At 41.2% G+C, this 24975-nt stretch overlaps 1 protein-coding gene and 1 long non-coding RNA gene across 3 annotated transcripts in view; one reads left to right on the plus strand and one right to left on the minus strand.

Annotated features, from left to right (window-relative positions):
- The window catches only part of LOC140126482 (uncharacterized), a 47995-nt gene extending 24917 nt beyond the window's left edge, over nucleotides 1–23078 (minus strand). Inside the window, exons 1-2 of the long non-coding RNA XR_011854847.1 lie at nucleotides 22895–23078; nucleotides 16209–16312 (exon numbers count right to left, since the gene is read on the minus strand). This is a non-coding gene — a long non-coding RNA (uncharacterized lncRNA). The remainder of the gene's footprint in view (nucleotides 1–16208; nucleotides 16313–22894) is intronic.
- Nucleotides 22864–24975, plus strand: part of RAD50 (RAD50 double strand break repair protein) — a 43645-nt gene continuing 41533 nt past the window's right edge. Inside the window, exon 1 of one of the 2 annotated variants that reach the window (XM_072145991.1) lies at nucleotides 22864–23049. The gene's annotated coding sequence lies outside the window, so the exon portion shown is untranslated. Of the gene's footprint in view, nucleotides 23050–23377; nucleotides 23397–24975 lie in introns of those variants that run through there. The other variant, XM_072145992.1, reaches the window with a different exon arrangement.

Raw genomic sequence — 24975 nt, forward strand, 5'->3', positions numbered from 1 at the left:
GTGTATATATATATATGCTTATGTGTGTATATATATATATATGCTTATGTGTGTATATATATATATATATATATATATATATATATATATATATATACACACACACACATAAGCATATATATATATATATATATACACACACACATAAATATATATATACACACATAAGCATATATATATATATATATATATATATATATATACACACACACATAAGCATATATATATATACACACACACACACACATAAGCATATATATATATATATATACACACACCCACACACATAAGCATATATATATATATATATATATATATATACATACACACACACATAAATATATATATACACAGAAATACATAAGCATATATATGTACACAGATACATGTAAATAACAGTACTTACTTTTTTGATGTCCAGCGTGGCGGCTGTGTCGGTCAGCAGGCAGGTGTTCGGACGAGCCATCAGGCGGGTGGTTCGGCTTTCGGGCGGGCCGGTAAGTTAGGTGGGCGGGCGGGCCGGTAAGTTAGGTGGGCGGGCTGGTAAGTTAGGTTTTCAGTAAGTTAGGTGGGCGGGCGGGCTCGCGGGCAAGTGCGGTGGGCAGGCGGTTGGAAAGTGCGGTGAGCGGGCAGCAAGTTCAGTGGGAGGTAAAGTGCGGTGAGCGGGAGGGCCAGCTAAACGCGGTGGGCGGGCGAGCGCGCGGATAGTGCAGTGGGGGCGGGCAATGTGGAGGGAGGTTACTTGTGCGGGCGGCTGGGAGGGAAGTTCAGTATTCGGGCGGGCCATGTACTATGTCAGTCACGAGGTGGGTGGTCGGTCCCCTTTGTCGGCCGGCGTATAGGAGGCTGTTCGGGAGGGAGTAGGCGGGTTAGGAACATGCGTCCGTGCGTCCCCGGGCCCCTTAACCTCACGGGCCCCCTAGCAACCGCTACGGCTGCTACGGCGGTAGTTAAGCCACTGCTCAGCACATTCCACCTGTCACTATATAAATAAAAGAAAGGGGCTATTGACACAGAAACTGTGGGACCTGGAAGAAGTGAGTACACTATTCACTATTTGCAGCAGTTTAGGGATTTCCTTTAAATGAGGTGGACAACTTTCAATGTTCCTTTTAAGTTTCTACATAATTGTTGTTAATACATCCCTATAACAGTCTATGTGAATAAAACATACATTTGTCCTTAGTGTAGGGTTGAGTATGTTTTTATCTCATTTCCTCTTTCCGAGTTATACCTTGTTTCAAACTGTGTATCAAACTCTGATAAGAGTGTTAAGGCTATGTGTACAAGGAAGTGGAGCTACAGGCATGTTGGGTTGTACAATAGCAAAGCACACAGGTGGGACAGTCGGGTCTTGGTAGATTTGCAGTGGTCTGATACTACATCCATTACAATATGACACTTGCACAGGGCTCCTTGAGATGTTTAAAGTTTGTGAAATATTTTTGTATCCAAATCCGTCTTTAAACTTCTCCACAAGAGTATCACGGACCTGCCTGGTGTGTTCCTTGCTCTTCATGATGCAGAACCCTGAGACTATCACAGAGCAGATGTATTTATACAGAGACTTGATGACACACAGGGGGGTTATATTTATCATCAGTCATTTAGGACAACATTGGATCATTCAGATATCCTCACTGAACCTCTGGAGTGAGTTTGCTGCACTGAAGGTAAAGAGGGGAGAATAATACTGCACTCCCCATATTTTTTACAAAAGTTTCAAATATCCAATAAATTTCATTCCACTTCACAAGTGTGTCCCACTAGTTGTTAATTCCTCACCAAAAATTACAATTTTATATCTTTATGTTTGAAGCCTGAAATATAGCAAAAGGTAGAAAAGTTCAAGGGGGCCGAATACTTTTACAAGGCACTATTTATATGATGTGATTTTCTGGATTTCTTTTTCGATATTCTAGCACTCCGTGTTAAAATTAACCTACCCTTAAAATTATAGACTGTTCATGTCTTTGGCACTGGGCAAACTTACAAAATCAGCAAGGGATCAAATAAATATTTCCTTCAATGGGGCACATTTACTTACCTGGTCACTCAAGTTTGCTAAAAGTGCATTGTCCTATTATAATGCAGCGTACACCAATTCACTGAGATTGTGCGACCGGAAATCATGAATGTTTCACTTCCCCGCTCAGGTCAGACAGAGTTCACCATCTTTTTTGTGGTTAATTTTATGTTCAATAAACTTTATTGAAATCAGTGAATGACAATATTCAAAGCATTGTCAATGAATCAATATATAATAAAGCAGTATACAAACTTTAAAGCATTCAAGCACAGATGTAAATGACCATCCACTTTATGATCAAAACAATATCAATGCCAATATGAAGGCTAGATCCTTTGTGGAATGCATGGAGAAATTTTGAGAAGAATCTATACCACTACTAAAAATGTATTAACAACATTAACCACGTTAAACATACACATCACGGGAAGATAAAGGAAAGCACACGCAGGGATACAGAGGGATAGGGAAAGAAGGGGGGCTGGAAGGAGCACTCAAGGAGAGAGGGAAAAGGAGTATGAGAAAACCCCAAGCTCAATCCAAGTCATCCACTACTTATTTGCGCCTGATCTATGCAAGACAAGATATCAACGAATTGCCCCATTGCCTGCTATCCAAGAGGCAAATTCCATCGAGCTACGGAAATCAATCCACGGGGACCAGACCTTGGTGTACCTATCCATCTGGGAATCCGCCAGTCCCCCCATGGCTGTCATCTCCTCCATTCTCATGATGTGATTAAAGGCTTCTGCCCATTGGGCCCTTGATGGACATACACTTGACTTCCAGAGTCTGGGAATAATCTGACGAGTGGCGGAAATGCAGTGTCTCAGAAAGCCTTTTTTTTCACTCCAGAAATAGAGCCAGGAATCATAGATAATAGCCCAATCTCTGGTAGTGGAGTAACTGTGTCTAACCATAATTTATTGTAAAGTGCAAAAACCGCTTCCCACAGGAAGATCACCAAATAGGTAACATATTGTGGTGCATTTTAAACATAGGGCTTGCAACACAATTTAAAAATTAAATCCTGCAAGTTAAAAGCCTACCACTTGAGAAAGCGCCATACAGGCGCGAAACTGCCTGTCGCTTGCTGCGGTCTGAATTGTCTGTCCATGTCACTACTCTGCTGGTCTAAATAAACTTCTGTACACGGATCCGGTGAGTGCCGCTTCATATTTCATCTTTGTGAAGTATTATAAAATATACAGTTCCGACTTACATACAAATTCAACTTAAGAACAAACTTACAGAACCTGTATGTATTAACCAGTATGTAACTCGGGGACTGCCTGTATTTCCTTTATCATGTTTTGTTGCTCATGGCCCCCTTTGTCTTTTAGTAGCATTTTTTAAAATTGTTTACAGATTTCTGGTTACTTGTTGGGATGCAAGTGGTATGAATTGTAGGGCAAATGCGTGAAAACCATTCAGTTAGGAACCACAACTAAGTCACAGCAATGGGTGGACATATGTATGCTTTATAGAATGTGCCAAATATCCAAACGTCTTAGGAGAACTGGATGGTAAATTTATCCATGTCAAGAAGCCATTGCATTTTGGGACACAATATAAGTGAAGTGCTGTTGGCCTATATTTGTTGATATTGGGTCTTGTGGAAGCGGGACTTACAGCGACTTTTAGTTAAACCAACTTCGGTTTTTTGAATCCCAATTAATTAATCCCAGTTAATTATTTTAGTAACATCTGAAGAAATCTATCTGTATGTATATGTATTGTGACAGGGTCATTATTGAAGTGAAGAGAAAATCGGTGTTTATGTGCATTACAGCGAGCAGAATATGCATTAGATCTCACTGGAAGCTGTTGGTCTCTTGGAAGACCTGGTACAGGACTCTAATTGCTGGAGTGGAGACAGAAGTGTGATCATCACTCCAGACCAAAGCTTCCAGTTTCTAATGGGTCTAACAATGCACCAGGTGTGCAATCCCTTGAAAAAGTGTGTGGAGCCGTCAGAAGGGTCTCTCTACCTGGAGACACAGAAGCTACATGTGAGAGCCACATGTGAGTGACATATGGCTGCTTAAAGTATTTTCCATGCTGGCAGGGAGAAGCCCTCCAGTGGCTAGTGAGGGCCGCCAAGTGTATAGATAGAGCTGGACAGGCAAGGATTTTGTTTGATGTTTTGTTTGATACTTGTGTTTTTCTGGAATAAATGCACAGTTTCAACTTGAATCCTGCTGTCCATGACTGCTTCGTCATTGCCGACCCCCATGTTTGTACTGAACCCCTACAGTATATATATTTTAAATATAGGTGTGTATATATACTATATATATATATATATATATATATATATATATATATATATATATATACAGGAAGTCTTCAGGTTACAGGATAGGTTCTCTAGGTTTGTTGAATTTGTATGTAAGTTGGAACTGTATATTTTATAATTGTTAGTCTCTGTGACAATTGGATTTTAAAACCTTTAGGTTGTCATAAGAACCAGGATTATCAATAAAGCTCAATTGCAGACACCTTATGATAACTGTTACAGCAGATCACTGTAAGCTAGGGCAAAAGTACAGTAAATTACCAACATCCAGAGGGCCGTTTGTAACTAGGGGACGTATGTAAGTCAAGTGTTCTTCATATATATACACATAATTAAAAAAAATGAGAATTATATTATATTCTCAAAGATGAGAATACCCTTTTAACCTCTACAACATGGGAAAAACCAAAGAACAGCTAAGGATGTCAGGAACAAGATCATAGACCTGACAAGGCTGGAATAGGCCACAAAACCATAAGCTAGCCACCGGGTAAGGAGACAGCTGTTGGTACAATAGAAAAAATAGAAAATAGAAGAAATACAAAATGACTTCAATCAAGATTGATCTAGGGTACCATGCAAAATCCCACCTAGTATGAGGAAGGTAAGAGATAATCCTAAAACTACAATGGAGAAACTTGTCAATGATCTCTAGACAGCTGAGATCATAGTCACCAAAGAAAACACTGGTAACACATTACACTGTAATGGTTTAAAAACCTGCAATCCTTGCAAGGTCCCCTTGCTCAAGAAGGCACATGTGCAGGCCCATCTGAAGTGTCAATGAACACGTGGATGATTCTGTGAGTGATTGGGAGAAAGTGCTGTGGACGGATGAGGCAAAAATGTAGCTTTTTGGTATTAACTCAACTCGTCGTGTTTGGAGGAAAAGAAATGCTGCACATGTAGTGTCCACAGCGACACAAAACTATGCACCTTAAGAGGCGTCCCAGTGTAGATTTGCACCGGCCGCCACATTTATGTTGGAAGTTCCGACATAATTGTTGTACATGCCTGTTAAACTGAGTGTACCAGAAAAAAAAACATCTGACTAGTGTGCTTTCCAAAAAGGGTTTTGTTGTCAAGTATTAAGTCTTGTTTGCCAGAGGGATCAAACACTTATTTCTCACTGTGAAATGCAAGTAAATTTATATCATTTATATAATGTGATTTTATGTATTATTTTAAATATATAATCTTTTAATGTTAAAATTAATTTACCCATAAAATTATACACTGTTCATTTTGATGAATCATTACCTTACCAGCATGTAACGTATTAGCATGTTACTAATGTATGGAGCCCACTCCATACAAGGTGAGTGTTTGCTGCATATAGCAGCAAACATCCACCATTAACACCCCACAATAACCCTGCAATCACGTGGGTGCCTCCATCTTGGCTTCAATAGTCACTCCCCATAACATTATCAGGGAGCGACAATCTGTTGCTATGACAGTCTAGGGTCTTTGTAGGACCCAATGCTGTATAGCTGTATAGCTTCTGATCATTAGTAAAATCCCCATATACTGCCATAAGGCAGTATATGGTAGGCTCAATCAGACAACCTAGGGTTAAAGTACCCTAGGGGGTCTGAAAAATAGTAAAAAAATGTAATAAATAAATAAAACATAAAAATTCCAATCGCCCCCTCTCCCCTCCTTTCCTTAGAACTTAATCAAAATAAATAGTAAAAATCATAAACATGTTAGGTATCCCCACGTCCACAAATGTCTTTTTCGCCATTTTTCAACATATAAAAAAGCTGTGCAGTCCGCAAAATTGTAACAATGAAAATGTCATCTCAACTTGCAAAAATTACACCTCACAAAGTTCTGCACACCAAAGTATGAAAGATGGCAAAATGAAGAATTTTATTTGTACAGAATGTTTTAAAAAATGGATTAAAACACAATAAAACCTTTATTAAATTTGGTATCCCTGTGATCGTACCGACCCAAGGAATGAAAGTATCATGTCATTTGGGGAGCACAGTGAAAGCCATAAAAACCAAGCCCAAAATGGAGCAAATGTGTTTTTTTCACTAATTTCACTGCATGTGGAATTTTATTTTCCCACTTCCCATTACACGACATGGAATTTTTAATACCCTTATTATGACATACAATTTGTTGTGCAGAAAAAGAGCCCTCATATCGCTCTTTACATGGAAACATAAAAAAGTTATAGAAAAATGGAAACACAAAAAAACAAAAAAGACCTGGTCATCAAGGTGTTAATATTACTATGCTTTAATGGTACTAGAAAACAAAAACATGAAATATCAAAGAGCTGAATACTTTTATAGCACTGTATAAATAGTATCGTGCCATTTTAGGATCTCTACCACCGTATTTTTGTGATAAAACACCTACTTGAACTCTGTGTTAATATTTATTGGTGTACACAAAAAATGAGGAAGGAGCTAAGTCTAGTCATAGTTTGACTTTCGCCATCTCAATTAGTTTCAATTGTTACTAAAATAGCAGCTTTATATGTAATGCAGATTACGACATGACAAAAATGATGAAGAAATGCCACAAACATTGAATACTGCTAAGGGCTTTCTAAGGTTAAAGGGGTTCTCTATGACTTTAACACTAATGGCCAATCCTTAGAGTGGTTTCACACTTGTTTTCACATCAGTCATTTTTCACTGAACCCGTTTTGATTAAGGACACATACAGACTGGCTTTTTTCACTGATCGGTTTAGAACCTGCTCTTTTTGTGTTTACTGAAAACAGTGGAAAAAAACTGAAGTGTGAAAAAGCCTATTGAAAGGAATGGGTCAGTAATTCATCAGGGAAAATCGCTAAAGCCAGGAAGAGAAAACAAATCTGTATATGTCCATAATCCAAAATGGCTTCAGTAAATAATTATGGATGTGAAAAAAAACCCCAATGTGAAACCACCCTTAGGATAAGCCATCAGTGTTTAAATGGTGGGAATGCAGGACCACAGCCAATAAGAAACTTAACCCTTTAACGACCAGTGACGTAATATCTCGTGACGGGTTGGCTGCGGGTATTAACCAGCACATCGCCGCCGGCAAAGCTTCAAAAAGATGGTTGGAGAACATCACTCCCTGTGACATCATCAGGAAGCGGCGATCTTCCGAAGACCCGAGGCTGTTTGGATTTAACCTATTTATTACTATGTGCTAATTGCCTAAAACTAAAAATTCAAATCACCCCCCTTTCCCTAGAACTGATATAAATAAACAGTAAAAATCATAAACACATTGGGTATCGCCGCTCCCGAAAATGCCCGATCTATCAAAATATAATAACAGTTTTTCACTGCGTTTAACCCTGTAACAGAAAATAGTGCCCGAATTTGAAAATGGCATTTTTTTGCCATTTTGAAAAATATAAAAAATTCTATAAAAAGTGATCAGAAGGTCGTACAGCCCTACAAATGCTAGCATTGAAAACTTCATCAAAAGTCAATAAGAATGACACCACCCACAGCTCCTACACCAAAGTATGTCAAAGTTATTAGCTCCAGAAGATGCCAAAATCTAACAAAAAAATTTTGTATAGGAGGTTTTAATTTTTGTAAATGTATGAAAACATTATAAAACCTATACAAATTTGGTGTCCCCGTGAACGCACCGACCCAAAGGATAAAGTAGACATGTCATTTGGGGTGCACAGTGAAAGCCGTAAACTCCAAGCCCACAAGAAAACGGTGCAAATGCATTTTTTCACCAATTTCACTGGATTTGGAATATTTTCCCGCTTCCCAGTACACGGCATGGAACAATAAATACCGTCACTATGAAGTGCCATTTGTTACGCAGAAAACAAGCCGGCACAGGGCTCTTTACGTGTCAAAAAAAGTTATAGATTTTTCATTGTGGGGAGTGAAAAATGGAACTTGAAAAACAAAAAAGGGCCAGGTCCTTAAAGGGTTAAACATATGCACAGCCAGTACTACAGGTTTAAAAAAAAAATGCTAACTCCAAAGCCACCCAAAGATAAAGACCCACTTCCTTTAAGAATTATCTATCAAGATGTAAAAGAGGTGAAACTTTGTAGGAACTTTGCTTCAGTTACTGTTATGTTTAGGACACCACTAGATATCTACCATAAAATCCATCATGATAAAACAGGGACACTTACTCATAGACTCAAGCACCGTGACTGCTGAGGGAGCAGGGGGGAGGGTGAGACATTGTAACAGCCTATAAAGCCAGATCACAGATGGGCTAGGATAAAATTATCCCTAAATGGTTCCATTTCTAAGAGACAACATGACTACATTTAAAGGAAATTATCTTCACACAGGAACATTCTTTTAATAACATGCAATTGAAGAAATGTATGTATATGGCAGATGAATGAAATTAAATGTGCACATCCAGATGAGAATAGCCCTTTAAGATGTTTGGTATATTGATATATGATGCATAAAATAACATATATACTTGTTAACACCTTCCAGACATGAACAATGACTTAATGTAATTTTTTTCACCTTCATCTTTCATAACTTTCTAAATGAGACCTCAAAGCCATATGAGGGCTTGTTTTTTGCAGTTTTTGCTCAATTTTGTTAATGGCAATATTTAGAAGTACAGTTTATGTAGTGGATAAACAAAACCTACGTATTATGAATTTTACTGTAGGCGCCTGATTTGCCATAACAGTGCAGGTGTCTATCATATAATTAATAGGATCTGATGAAGAGGGTTGCACACACTTAAAACAGACCATTGTTATGTTAATGAATTGATGTTTATTGTTACAGAAGATCCACTTCTTCTCTCCCAGTGCTTTTATTCCTTCTTCATTTATGTCTTCTTATAGACGACACAACCAACTATACTGTCTTACCCTGCTCCCTCTGAAAGAAAAATAGTGAGGTGCATCTTTGTGCAGAAAAGTTTGGCAAACATTGTTATAAAATGTGAGCTGTGAAAAGGGAACCTGTCATCAGGGAGGTCAATTTTACCTGAAGACAGATTCCAGAAGCCTTTGGCGTGTTTATTTAAAAAATGCCCTACTCAGCAATATGGATATATCAAGTGCTTTTTAATCAAATATTCTATATTACCTGGCTCCCTGCCAGAAGTGTATGATGAGTCTGAGGGGGAGCAAATCAAACAGCACCAGCTGTCTTCTCCTCATTCCCTCCTGCTTCTCCTCGCCATCCTTCCTTCCTTCTCCTTGATGGAGAAGGGGAGGAGGAATTGAGGTGAAGATGACTTCAATGATGACAGGTTCACTATAATATTAGTAGGCGATGTGTGGACTGTCAAGGATCAGGGTTAGTGAACACCCTGGACCACCACGGACGATGACGCAAGCCGACACCTTGGACCAGAATCTAAGTGGCACCCGTTTTTCACCAGAGCCCTTGGTCTTGCTGCAGAGTGGTACCACCAGGTCGTTCCACAGGTGCGACTTGTCCGCAGTGGCAGCCAAGCTCGAGGTACAGAATCAGCAGGCAATCTCGTAGTTGGGGACAGGCAGATGGTCAAGGCAGGCGGCAATGGATCAAGGTCAGGGACAGAGCAAGAGGTCAGGGCTGGCAGTGGAGAAGTGATGTCAAGAACAGGTCCAGGGTCACAACAGGAAATCTAAACACAAGCACGAGGGACAGGAAACAGCTTTCTCATCGACAATAGCACGTAGATCCGGCAGAGGCTGCTGGAGAAGCTGCCTTAAATGGAATCCCGGAAAGTAGGCAGCGCCAATCAGCGGTGCGCTGGCCCTTTAAATCTGCGAATGCAGGTGCGCGCGTGCCCTAAACAGCAGGGGTGCGCATTGAGCAGTCAGGACTGGAGCAGGAACGCAGAGAGGGGCACCCGTGACATGGACCTTAAGTCTGCTGCAGATTCCCAGGGTTGATTCATGGATGACGTCCCAAAAAATTCATAGGTGAAAGATAACAAAAGGGATAAGGGATGTAGTTGCAGTTTACGGACATTTTGATCATCCTGGCCATTGGTTAGTGCCATTTGTTCTGAATAAATGTATCTTTTACATACAAGCACATGACCTCTGTATTAGATGATCTGAATAGCCATGTAGTGTAAGCATGATCCATTTTTCTCTATTTCAGCTACCCTACTCCAAGCACCATTATTACTATAGTAGTAGAAGTAGGAGATGATTTACTTTGGAATTGCAATCCTGTTCTGAATTGAGTGCTTTGAGCTCATATTGGTTATGGTCCCAATTATACTGACCCCCATTCCAACACACTGTTATATTACTATATTGACTAATAAAAATAACTTTTTTTGGGTTCACTTTTAACATAGGACGTGCGACACAATTCTGTTGGACAATGCATAATACATGTGGAGCACGGTCCAACACTTAAACTCCCTCTTCAGTGCAGAATTTTATGTCACGTTGGGTACATGTGCAAGCAGTTTGCATTACAAAGAGTGTGCATAGTCAGACAAAAACTGGTGCAGGTTCTTTAATAAATGTGGCACACTACGTCTCATTTTCAGGGGATCTTCCATGAACAAAAAATCAACTTCTCCAACATCCTTATAACTCTCCAGAATGATCCACTAATACTAATGTATAATGTGGGAGAGCTGTAGTGACTACTGCTGCTATGTATTATTTTCAGGGGAGGCCTTATATTTCTAAGCTTGAAAAAAATCTTACTAGGTGTTATATTTGGGGATGTCTTACTTTCAGGGAAACAGGGTAGTAACATGTTCTGCTCTCCATACACTGCCTGACGGTGAAGGGGTTTTCCAATATCTGTTACCTCTATTTGCAGTGCATGAAGGAGGCTTGTGTTGTGACTCTAGTCTGGGAATTTTGGCATCCCTTATAATCATCATGATCTAAACAATCTCATGATGAACTCACATGAGGGATAAAAATGGCAAAGTGAAACAGAAACATGTGGATAGTACCTAAATAAACACAGCATTGTTTATTACAAATACTGATTATGTAAGACCTTACAACATGCAAAAAAGCTGTATTTTGTACTTTAACCCCGAGGCGCACCACAACGTTATAGTACATCCCCGCGGCTAGATGCTGAGCGCACGGGGACGTGCTATAACGTCCTGCTTCTGGCACCAGCTAACGAACGGAGCCGGCAACAGAAGCAGCGGCTGTCTATCACAGCTGACACCGCGCTGCAACAACCGGGATCGGAGCCGACGCCGATCACGGGTGCTAACCACTTACACGTCGTGCTTGACCGCGGCGTGTAAGGGTGTTTCCACTATGGATCGGATCCACCGTGCCGCTTACCGAGGGATCCGATCCACTTCTGGGAAGCTCCAAGGACTGCCATGAGCCCAGGAGTTGCCCGCTCTCCCTGGCAGTCAGATCCCTTCCGGGTCTGACTGTAAACTGTCTGAGCATGTGCCTGCATGCTGAGGCAGTTTACACTGCTCTACAATAAAATAGTATTGTTAGAATAAATGAAAAATAAATACATAAAAATATAAGCCCCTAAAATGTCACTTTCCCATAAAAACACTTAATAGTATAAAAAACACAAAAACCCCCCCGCATATTTGGTATTGACGCATCCGTGACAATCTGTATAATAAAACAGAATCGTTACTGGACACGCACGGTAAACGCCGGAGAAAAAAAACGCAAAAATGTTCAGAAAAAAGATAATTTTTTATTAATACCCTATAAAAAATGCTCTAAAAAGTGATTTCAAAAATGTTATGCACTCTAAAATAAGACCACTATAAAGAACAACTGTTCTCGCAAAAAATAAGCCCCTAACTAGATTTGTCAGCCAAAAGCTAAAAAAGTTATGCATATAAAAAGATGGTGATGCTAAAATGTACAAGATATTCTCCAAATTAGTTTTTATTCAGTAAAATTGAATAAAATACACAAAACCCCCACATATTTGGTATCGCTACGTCCATAACAATCTGCATAATAAAACAGAATCGTTATTAGATCCGCAAAGTGAACCCCGTAAAAAAAAAACACAAAAAAGCTCCAAAAAATAATTTTTAATTAATACCCTATAAAAAATGCTCTAAAAAGTGATTTCAAAAATGTTATGCACTCTAAAATAAGACCACTAAAAAGAACAATCCTTCTTGCAAAAAATAAGCCCTTAACCCCTTCCCGACGCGCGCCGTACTAGTACGGCGCGCGCCGGGTCCCGGTGCATGGAGAGGGCTCGCGGGCCGAGCCCTCTCCATAGCCGGTAAGTCTTTGCTGCATATTGCAGCAAAGGCTTACCGGTAACACCCGCGATCGGTGCCAGCACTGATCGCGGGTGTTTTCTCCGCGATCGCCGCCGGCAACGCTGCCGGCGGCTTCAAAGAGATGGCGCCGCATGGGCGCCGCCATCTTGTCGTGGATCGCTGCTCCCCGATGACGTCACGGGGAGCGGCGATCCGTCGCCATGGTAACCTCGGGTGTTCCGAACACCCGAGGCTACTTCGTTTTAACCCATGCATTACAATGTGCTAATTGTAAAATCCACATATACTGCCATACTGTAGTATGGCAGTATATGATAGGATCGATCAGACTACCTAGGGTTAGAGTACCCTAGGGAGTCTGAAAAATAGTAAAAGTAAAAATAAAAAAAAGTTTAAAAAAAAAAAAAATTATAATAAAAAAACCTAAAAATTCAAATCACCCCCCTTTCCCTAGAACTGATATAAATATAAATAAACAGTCAAAATCATAAACACATTAGGTATCGCCGCGTCCGAAAATGCCCGATCTATCAAAATATGATAATGTTTTTTCAGTATGTTTAACCCCGTAACGGAAAATAGCGTCCAAAGTCGAAAATGGCATTTTTTTGCTATTTTGAAAAATATTAAAAAATTAATAAAAAGTGATCAAAAGGTCGCACAGTCCCAAAAATTATAGTAATGAAAACGGCATCAAAATTCGCAAAAAATTACACTATCCACAGCTCCGTACACCAAAGTATGAAAAAGTTATTAGCCCCAGAAGATGGAAAAATAAAAAAAAAATATTTTGTACAGGAGGTTTTAATTTTTTTAAATGTATGAAAACATTATAAAACCTATACAAATTTGGTATCCACGTGATCGTACCGACCCAAAGAATAAAGTAGAGTGAAAGCTGTAAAATCCAAGCCCACAAGAAAATGTCACAAATGTGGTTTTTCACCATTTTCACTGCATTTGGAATTTTTTTCCCGCTTCCCAGTACACACCATAGAATATTAAATACCGTCACTATGAAGTGCAATTTGTTACGCAGAAAATAAGCCATAACAGAGCTCTTTATGTGGAAAAATAAAAAAGTTATAGATTTTTGAAGTTGGTGAGTGAAAAATGGAAGTGAAAAAACTAAAAAAGGCCAAGTCGTGAAGGGGTTAAACAGACTTGTGAGGCGAAAAATAAAAAAAGTTATGCATATGAAAGACGGTGATGCTAAAATTAACAACATTTTTGCCAAACTACTTTTTATTCAGTAAAAATGGGAAAAAATAAAAAATCTATATAAATGAGGTCTTTTCGTAATCGTGGCGACCCATGGAATAAAAATAATATACTATTTTTATGGTATGGTTAACGGCCAAAAAAAAAAAACACATAAAAATTTTCCTAAAAATTTATGATTTTCATTTCCTCCCCCAACAGAGTTAATAAAATGTCACCAATTAGCTATAGGTGCCCCAAAATGACGTACCAGAAAAGTGCATCTCATGCGGCAAAAGAAATAAGCCCCTATAGGTGCACAATAAAAAAAGAAAAAGATTATAGCATGTACAATGTGACATAGCAAATCTGATCGGGATGGCGCCTCCTTCCCTTCTATGCCCGGCCGTGCGCCCATACAGCAGGTTACCACCACATATGGGGGATCGGCACTCGGGAGAAATTGGGTATCAAACTTTGTGGAGCCTTTATTCATTTGATCCATTGTAAAGGTTTAATTTTCCACCCAAATTGAGTGTATTGTGAAAAAATATTACAATTTGCAAACTGCACCTTCATTTTGTTTTAACCCCTATAAAACACCTAAAGGGTTAACAAACTTCTTAAAAGTGTTTTTTCATACATTGAGGGGTGTAGTTTCCATAATGGGGTAATTTATGAGTCTCGCTATTATTTAGGCCTCTCAGCGTCAATTAGAATTTGAGCAGGTCCATCTAATACAGGTTTTGGTTGATTTTACAAAAAATTTGAAAAATGTCCCCCAAATTCTGAGCCTCATAACATTCTAGTAAAATATGTGGAATCTTAAAAAACCATGCCAACATGAAGCTGACATTTTGTTTTTTTCATAACTAAAAGCAAAAGATTTCATCCAAATTTTTAAACTAATTTGAAGTACAATGTGTCACGATAAAACAATCTCAAAATCCCCTGGATATCTCATAGCGTTCCAAAGCTATAACCACTTATAGTGACACAGGGCAGATCTGAAAAATGGGGCCGTGTCCTTAAGGCCAAAAGAGGCTGAGTCCCGTATAGGGTTAACTCAGTCATAACATTTTCCTATGTCAAGAACATTTTAGACCATGGTCCTATGACAAACTCATAACAATGTTCACAGCAATGTTTTGTACCACTTGACCTCACTGTACTTTACTTCATTTTACATTACTTTAAACCGTCAGTGCACAAGTCTGTGATCTAGGACTATAACAGGAGGTAGACAAGGAATAAATGCTTAGGCCATCTAGGAATAACAAAGGGTGAAAGGGTATTTGGAATTCTCATTCAATTTGAAATGAGATCCTGAAATCTTCTTCCTTCAATATTTTAAAAATTCTCCCACATATTTGCCACAGTAATATATAATGTGTCAGTGCTTAGTATGCACCTCTGAAAATAATACAAACAGCAGCATCTTAGATCCTTGATTCGTCCATAAAAGGGCAATTTCAGAGGGATCATAGTTCATATTGCGGTCACAGTGCATGTTCCAAGCCCACCAGTGCCATAGCCCTCACTCAAGATGGCAGATGACAGGAACGCACTCTCATAATAGAAGATGTCTGCTTCAGATGTGCAGGTGCGTTTACAAAATGCATGCGTGAACACATTGTTAACACATGCGTTAACACATGTGTTTGTTAATGCAAGCATTAACATTTGCATTTTGTAAACGCACGTGTTAACAGCTGTTTAATTAAGCAAATCTCTCTTCAGCTGTTGAAATGCATTTTTAAATGCATGCATTAAATGTGACGTGTGACCGCGGCCTTACAGTGCAGGACGGGCTAGTCAGGTGAGTAGTCCACCAGGCACTGTTGGAGGAGCACAGTTGATCAGCTGAGTAGCCCTTCCAGCACTGCTAGCGTAGCAGAGCACTGCAGCTGAATAGCAAATTTCCCATGGCTGTCATGTAAAGATCCCATCTGACAAGTTCTAATAGTGAAAACAGCAAGAACTGATGTCTGATGTACAATAACCTTTTAAATATACAGGCAGTCACCTACTTAAGGACACTCGACTTACAGACAACTCATAGTTAAAGACGGACCCCTCTGCCCACTGTGACCTCTGGTGAAGCTTTCTGAATGCTTTACTATAGTCCCAGACTGCAATGATCAGATAGATGTAAGGTGTCTGTAATGAAGCTTTATTGATAATCCTTGGTCCCATTATAGCAAAAAATTTTGAAACTCCAATTGTCACTGGGGCAAAAAAAAAAAATGTCTAGAACTACAATTATAAAATATACAGTTTCGACTTACATACAAATTCAACTTAAGAACGAACCTATGGACCCTATCTTGTACGTAAGCCGGGGACTGCCTGTATTCTCTTTAAAACAGTGCAGACTACATTTTATTTACGGCATTTATTCCTTTTTATTCTATTTTATGCGACTAATACACTCTGCATACTGAACAGGCTCTACATGGAAGACTGACATTTCTCATGCTGAGCAATAAACAAAAGAATAGAAATTACCCGGTCACAACACGATGATGAAACAGATTCGACACTTTGTGGGTTTTGAAGAGGAAGTTTCCTTAAGAAGTTTAGATGTTTTGTAACTGTGGCTCCGACTAAAACTTAAATGAAGAAATGACTTTAGTGACTTCCTGCAGAACTGCGGCTTGGGATAGACACAAACGGTTGGAATTTCTTCGATGGTAATATAACACGTGTTTTACTATGTCATCTCTACAATCTGCGTTGGATAACGCTTCTAATGTGTATCAAAGTGTTTAAAGGGAACCTACCACCACGATTCTACCTATAAAGGTAGATCAGGTGGTAGGTGGATATATGGGACGTGAGGATAGCCCTTTTTAGAGCTAATCCTCACGTTCCGTCTTTCTTTTAGAAAACTTTATTAGGGTAATATGTAAATTTTGTTAAGCTACTGGGGCGTGGAGTAGCAGTACATGAGGATACACGTCGCGGCTACTCCACGCCCCAATAGCCTCTTTTCTCCTCCTACCCTTACATCTTCGGCGCGCAGCTCCTCATAGCTGTGCACTGTGGTCCAAGAAGCCGGCGTTCTGTGCATGCGCAGTAGCTCCAGCCTTGGAGCTGCGGCCGTGCAGCAGTAGGCCTCTCTGACTAGGGCACGCAGCTACGAGGAGCTGTGCGCCGAAGATGTAAGGGTAGGAGGAGAAAAGAGGCTATTGGGGCGTGGAGTAGCCGCGACGTGTATCCTCATGTACTGCTACTCCACGCCCCAGTAGCTTAACAAAATTTACATATTACCCTAATAAAGTTTTCTAAAAGAAAGACGGAACGTGAGGATTAGCTCTAAAAAGGGCTATTTTCACGTCCCATTCATCCACCTACCACCCGATCTACCTTTAAAGGTAGAATCGTGGTGGTAAGTTCCCTTTAAATCTATGAACATTCCTTGTATTATATTATGGAAACAAATATATTAACATTTCCTTAACCAGTTAAAAATCTGCCATTGTCGCTATGATTCCAGGGTTACCTCATTTATATAGTTTTTTTTTTAAATTTTTGTCTGAATAAAAACAATAATGGAGAAAATCAAATTTTTTTTCAATTTCTGTAAATAGGTGGACTTTTATTTTTTTCGTAAAAAATGTTTAAACCTTTTTTTTAGTTTTTTTTTTCAGACTTGGACAAGCAATCCTATGGAGTACTTATATATTGCAGGGTACCTCTCTAAGCATGCTGAGACATGTGCAGGAGGTAACAGTCAGATCCCGCTGGAGGCAGGATCTTACATATTCTGGCATTGGGCAGCCCGGGGTCCCTGGGATGCCAATGGTAAGAATCAGATGGTAAACAGATGAGGGTGTGTGATCATCAGTAGGGGGCCACAAACAGTCACTTACAAGCCACGGTAATGCTTGACTGCAGCATGTTAGGGGTTGACACCCATGATCAGTTATCTTATGGCTTGTGAGTCGTTGTCAGAAGTTGGATGTTAAGCGGCTACTGGGGCATGGAGTAGCTGGACATAAGGCTACGCGTCACGGCTACTCCAGCCTCTTTGCTCCTCCTACCCTTACATCTTCAATCAGTTTTGTGAGCAGTCACTTCTTGTAGCGCAGTACTATTATGGTCATTTGTGGGGATGGGTTGATTTAGAAAGACACAGCCAGCTTTCCAGTGTTTTCTACAGGATTCAACATTTCTAAGGCAGATGTAGGCAAAAATGACGCCTCCCCATGCCAGTATAAGTCTATGGAAAGGACTAACGTATATATGCCGGGAGCTTTCATGGCTTATACACTGAGCATATCACAAAAACAAAGTGGGAATGCAGCCTTGTGCAGAAATCCAAAAAACATAGCAGTGTGAGACTAAAGGAGCAGGCGGTCGAGTGAGGGCGTTTTGCTCCATTAATCTCTATAGAGCTGACCAGCAATCTCCGTCAACTCCATAGAGATGAATGGATACGGCCTAATTTGCCTTCGTGGGAAAACCCATTTAACCGTAGCTCATCTGCTGAAAGGGGTTCTCCAGTTACAACAAGTCATCACAAGAACGGAGGTACAGTCGTGCAAGCACTGGTCACGGGTGTTAACCTTTTCTCTGCCGCTGGCAAAATCACCGGTGGCAGTTATAACATGGCACCGCCATGTTTCTTCCGATCGACGCTCCCCCAAATGTTGTCGGGGGGCAACGAACGGTTGCTTGGGTCTTCGTCAGCTTTTGGGTCTTCGTCATACCAGATGCTGCATTGTTTCAGGAGATTCATTACAATAAGCCAGTGGCTCATTGTAATGAATCATATGCAAAAACACCATAAACTGCAATACAGTAGCATTGCAGTATATGGTAGGAACGATCTGACCATCTAGGGTTAATGTACTCTAGACGGTCTAACAAATAGTGAAAAAAAAATTTTTTTAAATGAAAAATGTAAAAATTAATAAAATATTAAAAATTCTAATTATCCCCCTTTCCATAGAACTGATATAAAACATAATAAACAGTAAAAATCACAAACTTTTACACCTTTTTACATGACATAAAAAATGTAATAAAAAGTGATCAAAATGTCGCATAGTCCTCAAAATGGTAGCAATGAAAACGGCGGCTCATTTTGCAACAAAAATGACCCCTCACACAGCTCCGTGCACCAAAATATGAAAAAGTTATTAGCGTTGGAGGATGCCACATTTTTTTTCACTTTCGTCCACATTCGTTTCATTTTTGAAAATGTATTAAAACGCAATAAAACCTGTATAAATTTGGTATCTACGCGATCGCACCGAACCAAAGAATAAAGTAGAAGTGTTATTTGGAGCGCTCAGTGAAGTCATAAAAACTGAGCCCACAAGAGTGTGACGCACATGCGTTTTTATTAATTTTTCCACATTTGGAATTTTTTCCCCTGCTTCCTAGTATACGGCATGGAATAATAAATAACATCGCGGGAAAGTCAAATTTGTTACGTACAAAATAAGCCCTTACACAGCTCTGTACACAGAAAAATTAAAAAGTTATGGATTTTTGAAGGTGGAGAGCGAGAAATGAGCGAAAAAACCCTGCGTCTTTAATGGGGTTTTAACAAGCATGTTAACGGCTATGATAAGGCCAATCTCTTCTCAGATGTTGTGATGCATTAGAAAACGCATGCGTTACTGCCACGTGTGAACGGACCCTGAGGGTGAAGATCGTTAAAAACACATGCATTAAACGCATCCGTTTTTTGAAAACTCATGCGTTTTTGTCCGTTTTTAATTGCGCAATTTCGGAAACCTGGACAAAAACGCATGCGTTTTTAAAAAACAGATGCGTTTTTTAACGCATGCATTTTTAACAATCTGAAAACGCACTAACGGCCCAAAAACGCCACGTGTATCTTCACCCTAAGGCCGGTGCCACACCTGAAACATGGAAATGCCTGCGATCGGGAACAAGCCACCGGTGTTTTGCATAGAAACACAGATGTGATCAGGCCGCGGCCCGTCCCGGTAGGCACGGCTTTGTCTGCGTTTTCAAACGCAGACAAAACGCTACGTGTGTCTTCACCCTCAGGCCAGAGGCACACGTGGTGTTTTGAGCCCGTTTTTGAGCCCGTTTATACTGACATCGGGTCAGTATAGTGCCGGTGTTGGGCTGTGATATCACAGCCCTGACCCGGCACTAACACCCGGGATCGGAAAAACTCCGATCCCGGGTGTTTAACCCCTTACACGCCGCGGTCAAGCAGGACCGCGGCGTGCAAGTGTGTCCCCCGTGGATCGGATGCCCCCCCCCCTGCCTCAGCCCCGGGTTCCGACGAGTGACCCGAGGCTGTCGGCTTCTCTCCCCGCCGGGTTCTGCCTTCCTGGCAGGACCCGACTGTAAGTAGCTGAGCATGCGCGGCATGCTCAGTTACTTACACTATACACTGCAATACAAGTGTATTGCAGTGTAAAGGCTTGAATAAGCGATCGGATGGTCGCTTATTCAAGCCAAGAAGTAGAAAATGTAAAAAAGTTAAAAAAAAAAAATTAAATCTTTTTATGATATAATAAATAAATAAAATAAAAGTCCCATAATCTCCCCAGTAACACATAAAATGCAAATAAAGTAAAAAAAACACAAACACGTACATATTTGGTATCACCGCGTCCGTATTAATCTGTACAATAAATCTAAATCAATATTGAACCCGCTCGGTGAACTACGTAAATAAAAACTCAAAAAACTTCCCGTAATATACAATTTTTCATCAAACACCATCACAAAAAATGTTCCAAAAAGGGATCAAAAAAAGTTACGTTCCCTAATATGATACGACTGAAAAGAACAACTGTTTTCACAAAAAATAAGCCCTCAACCAGGTCTGACAACAGAAAAATACAGAAGTTATGGCCCTGAAAAGTTGTCAATAGTAAAAACAATGCGATTTTCTCCAATATTGGTTTTGCTCAGGAAAATTGAGCAAAAATAAGAAAAACTATATAAATGAGGTATCACCGCAATCGTAGTGAACCAGAGAATAAAGATAAAATATTATAAGTTACGGTGAGCGGGGGAAAAAAAATGCTAACAATCCAAAATAAAAATTGATGATTTTGTTTGTGTCACCCTTGAAATAGTTAATGAAATCTCATGAATAAGCTTTAGACTCCCAAAATAAATTATCTATACATTGTATCTCATCCCATAAAAAATAAGCCCTCATATGTTCGCATTACCAAAAAAAATAAAAATATATAGGTTGTACAATGTGACAATACAAATCTGCTGTGGACGGCGCCTCCATTCATTCTATACTCGGCCGTGCGCCCGTACAGCAGTCACCACCACATATGGGGTATCAGTACACTCCGGAGGAATCGGGCATCAAATGTTGCAGTGCGTTTCTTCATTTAATGTATTCTGAAAATGTCAGTTTTGGCCTAAATGAATGTATTTTCCCAAAAAATTCTATAGTTTCTAAATCGCAAGTCCATATTTTTTAACCCATGTGAAACACTTAAAGGGTTAATAGACTTAATAGAAGTTGTTTTACATACGTTGAGGGGTGAAGTTTCTATAGATGGGTAATTTATGGGGTTTTACTATTATTTAGGCCTCTCAAAGTCACTTGAAAGCTGAGTTGTCCCTCAAAATGTGAGTTTTGGCAATTTTCATGAAAATAAGAAAAATGGCACCTAAAGTTCTGCACCTCATAACATCCTAGAAAAATGACCGGAAGCATAAAATATCATCCCAACATAAAGCAGATATTCTGTAAATGTTAATTATCAAACTTTTTGGGTAGTTTTACATCTTGTCTGGAAACCAGAACATTTCAAACTTGGAAAATGAAGAATTTTTACAAACTTTTGCAAAATTTTCACTTTTTTTCAGAACGAAATGCAAAACTTTTCACTTAAATTTTACAACTAACATGAAGTACAATGTGTCACGAGAAAACATTCTCAAAATCACCAGGATATGTTAAAGCGTTCCGAAGTTATAACCAATTATCGTGAGACATGTCAGATTTGAAAAATCGAGCCTGGTCATTGAGCTGAAAACTAGTGTCGGTGATAAGGGGTTAAGCATTCCGTTAAAAAACACAAGATAATTTGTAAAACTGGTCAAAAACGGATGCCACACATGGCGTTTTTGGTCCGTTTTTAAACATCCGTTTTTGGCAGTTTACCCTGCATTTGGCTGCTTACAACCTGTTATCTATTAAGATAATTGGGAAAAATGGACTAAAAACTGACCAAAAACGCCATGTGTGGCATCACCCTAGGGCAGTGATGGCGAACCTTTTAGAGACAGAGTGCCCAAACTGCAACCAAAATCCACTTATTTACTGTGAAGTGCCAGCGTGGCAGTGACTTCTTGCTCCCTGTTCTTCGACATCTTTCACCTGTAACGGGTGTCTGAGGCCACCAATACAGTGGAAAGAAAGAGGGCAAATTCAGATTATCGTTGCATCTTCTCTCCAGGGTCTCTCTGTACAGAAAGAACGGTGGGTCCAGAATGAGGACCACCAAAGATAATGCACGTCTTTCAAAACCTTCTCACTTTTCAAGCAGTTCTAAACAGTCAATGAATTGTCGCTGTAAAATAGCGCTGAGAGCAGCAACCAAGTTGCCTGGGACTGCAGGAAGATTTGAAGGATTTGGTCCTGTTTGGTGAACTCTGTCCAGGGGCGATGGCCTGGGTGCCCACAGAAAGGGCTCTGAGTGCCACCTCTGGCACCCGTGCCATAGGTTCGCCACCACTGCCCTAGGGGTAGAGACTCACATTGGCCTTTTTTTTTTCACACAAGTGATTTTTCACTGAACCCATTTTGGTTTATGGACATGTACAGACTGGTTTTCGTTTCCTGGCTTCAGTGATTTGTCACTGATGTCTCACTGACGCTTTCTTTTTAATAGGCTTTCACACTTTTCCAGTGATCAGTTTAGACCCCCTTCTTTTTCCCTTCACTGACAAGTGGAAAAAAAATGAAGTGTGAAAAGGCATCCGTAAAAAAAATGACTGAAGACAGGAAGAGAAACTAATCTATATGTGACCATAGGGCAAAATTGGTTCAGTGAAAATACGCCAATGTGAACCCCCCCCCCCCCCCCCCCCCCCTAACTATCAGTAATTTTTTAATTACAAAGTAATTGCCTTTGGCTCTGTTTCTCGGTTATTCACGTTGTGTTCTGCTGCTTTCTCCTGTCGCTTCACACAACCTGACTGACGCGGAGCACACAACCTACCCTGCTGCCCGTGCTAGCTCCGCCATTGGCTGTGTGCGGAGAGGCGGGCTGGAGAGCAGGGAAGTGCCACCGCAAGGCAGAAGTGAGCGCTACCGGGCACGGCTGGTGAGGCAGCGGGCAGATAACGGGCGGCACAATAGCGCTGCCAGTGGAAGGTACGATTACAGTCCGTGCTGCCCGCGGGTCATTGTGTGTCCCAGTGTGACAGGAAGTGGCGGGAAAGCAAAAGATCCTCCCACTGCCGCATGTTCCATCGCCTTATGGCTGCAGCCGTGACTGACATGTGGACAGTAGCTACAGCGCAGAGAGGTTCTGCAGCAGTCTGGGCACCAGTAACTACAGGGCTCATGGGGTCACAGTGCGCCCCATATAACAAACTCCTGCAGCACGTAGACCTAGGACATGCACAGTGTAATTAACCTCTCATCTATAGATATTACTCTGAGGGACTAGTAACTAAACATCTGAAACACCTGATGCCTCCATCGCACCTTATGAACGGGTGAGACTTGCTGTGAGTTGATGATGTAAAAAAGTGAACCCGGACAAACTTGTGACAGTCCTGTTTCTATGGGCAACGCAACCACAACAAATTTTATCTGTCCGTGAAAACGGGCACATGTCCTGTTCACATCCCACAGACCGGGCACAGTGTAGAAATGGGAATCCTTGCATCATAGAGAATTATTGATGCAAGGAGTCCCTGCCTGACAGCCGAACAATAGGGTTACATTCACACGTGGAATTTATCTTGCGTTTAGAAACACAAGTCAGGCCGCGGTCACACGATCCGCTAGTGGTCCGTACATAACGCGGCGCTAGCGCACAGGGGGTGGTCCTCGGGCCCAACGCACATGCGTTTCCCTGTTAACACATGTGCATTCAGGCCGAGGACCGCCCCCTGTGCGCTAGCGTCGCGTTATGAACGGACGCCTAGCGGATCGTGTGACCGCGGCCTCAAACCCCAGTGCTCGGCTAATTCACGTATGTGTTTGCATAGAAACGCAGGCTACTAGTCGAGGCTACTAGTCGCGGCTACTCCACGCCCCAGTAGCCTTGTTCCTCCGCCTACCATGTAATCTTCGGCTGCGCGCCCTCGTTCGAGCACCCGGCGTCTGCGCATGCGCAGAACGCAAGATATTCGCACGAGGGCGCGCAGCTACGAGGAGCTGCGCGCCGAAGATTACATGGTAGGCGGAGGAACAAGGCTACTGGGGCGTGGAGTAGCCGCGACTAGTAGCCTCATGTCCGGCTACTCCACGCCCCAGTAGCCGCTTAAATAAATTAGCATATCAACTGATTAAAGTTTACAAAAGGATAGCCGGGACGTAAGGATTAGCCCAAAAAGGGCTATCCTTACGTCCCATTCATCCACCTACCACCCATTCTACCTTTATAGGTAGAATCGTGGTGGTAGGTCCCCTTTAAATGCCAGGTGCTGGTTTGTATGGAACCGCATATGCAATCAGATCAAGCACTGCTCACGTTGGTTGGACTTGCGTTTTTAAATGCAAGGCAAGCACCACTTGTAAACGCAGCTTAGCACTGAACTGTTAGGCCGCGGTCACACGTACCGCTAGACGTCCGTTCATAGCGCGACGCTAGCGCACAGGGGGAGGTCCTCGGCCCGAACGCACATGCGTTTCCAGAGAAGCGCATGCGATCGGCTTAACAATCGCATGCGTTTCCCTGGAAACGCATGTGCGTTGGGGCCGAGGACCTCCCCCTGTGCGCTAGCGTCGCGCTATGAACGGACGTCTAGCGGTACGTGTGACCGCGGCCTTAAACTGGCAGACAGGGACTCCTTACATTATATGTCACTATGATGCAAGGAGTCCCGTCCACTGCACTGTGCCTAGGACAGCCGCGTTGGAACTGTAATAGTTAATTTATTTCTGGCTGTTTGGCCGGCAGAGGGAACGTCCTCGCAGTATATTTCTGTATAATGCAGAGAGTCCCATCCTCTGCTCTGTGTGCAGCCCGTGACATCGTACTACCCTGCGCCACGCTGACACGGGCTGCACACGTTCGTGTGAAACAGCCCTTACACTGATTTTGTGACAATGTAAAAACCAGGGAGC

Source organism: Engystomops pustulosus, chromosome 4, assembly GCF_040894005.1.
Source record: "Engystomops pustulosus chromosome 4, aEngPut4.maternal, whole genome shotgun sequence".
Classification (NCBI taxonomy): Eukaryota; Metazoa; Chordata; class Amphibia; order Anura; family Leptodactylidae; genus Engystomops; species Engystomops pustulosus.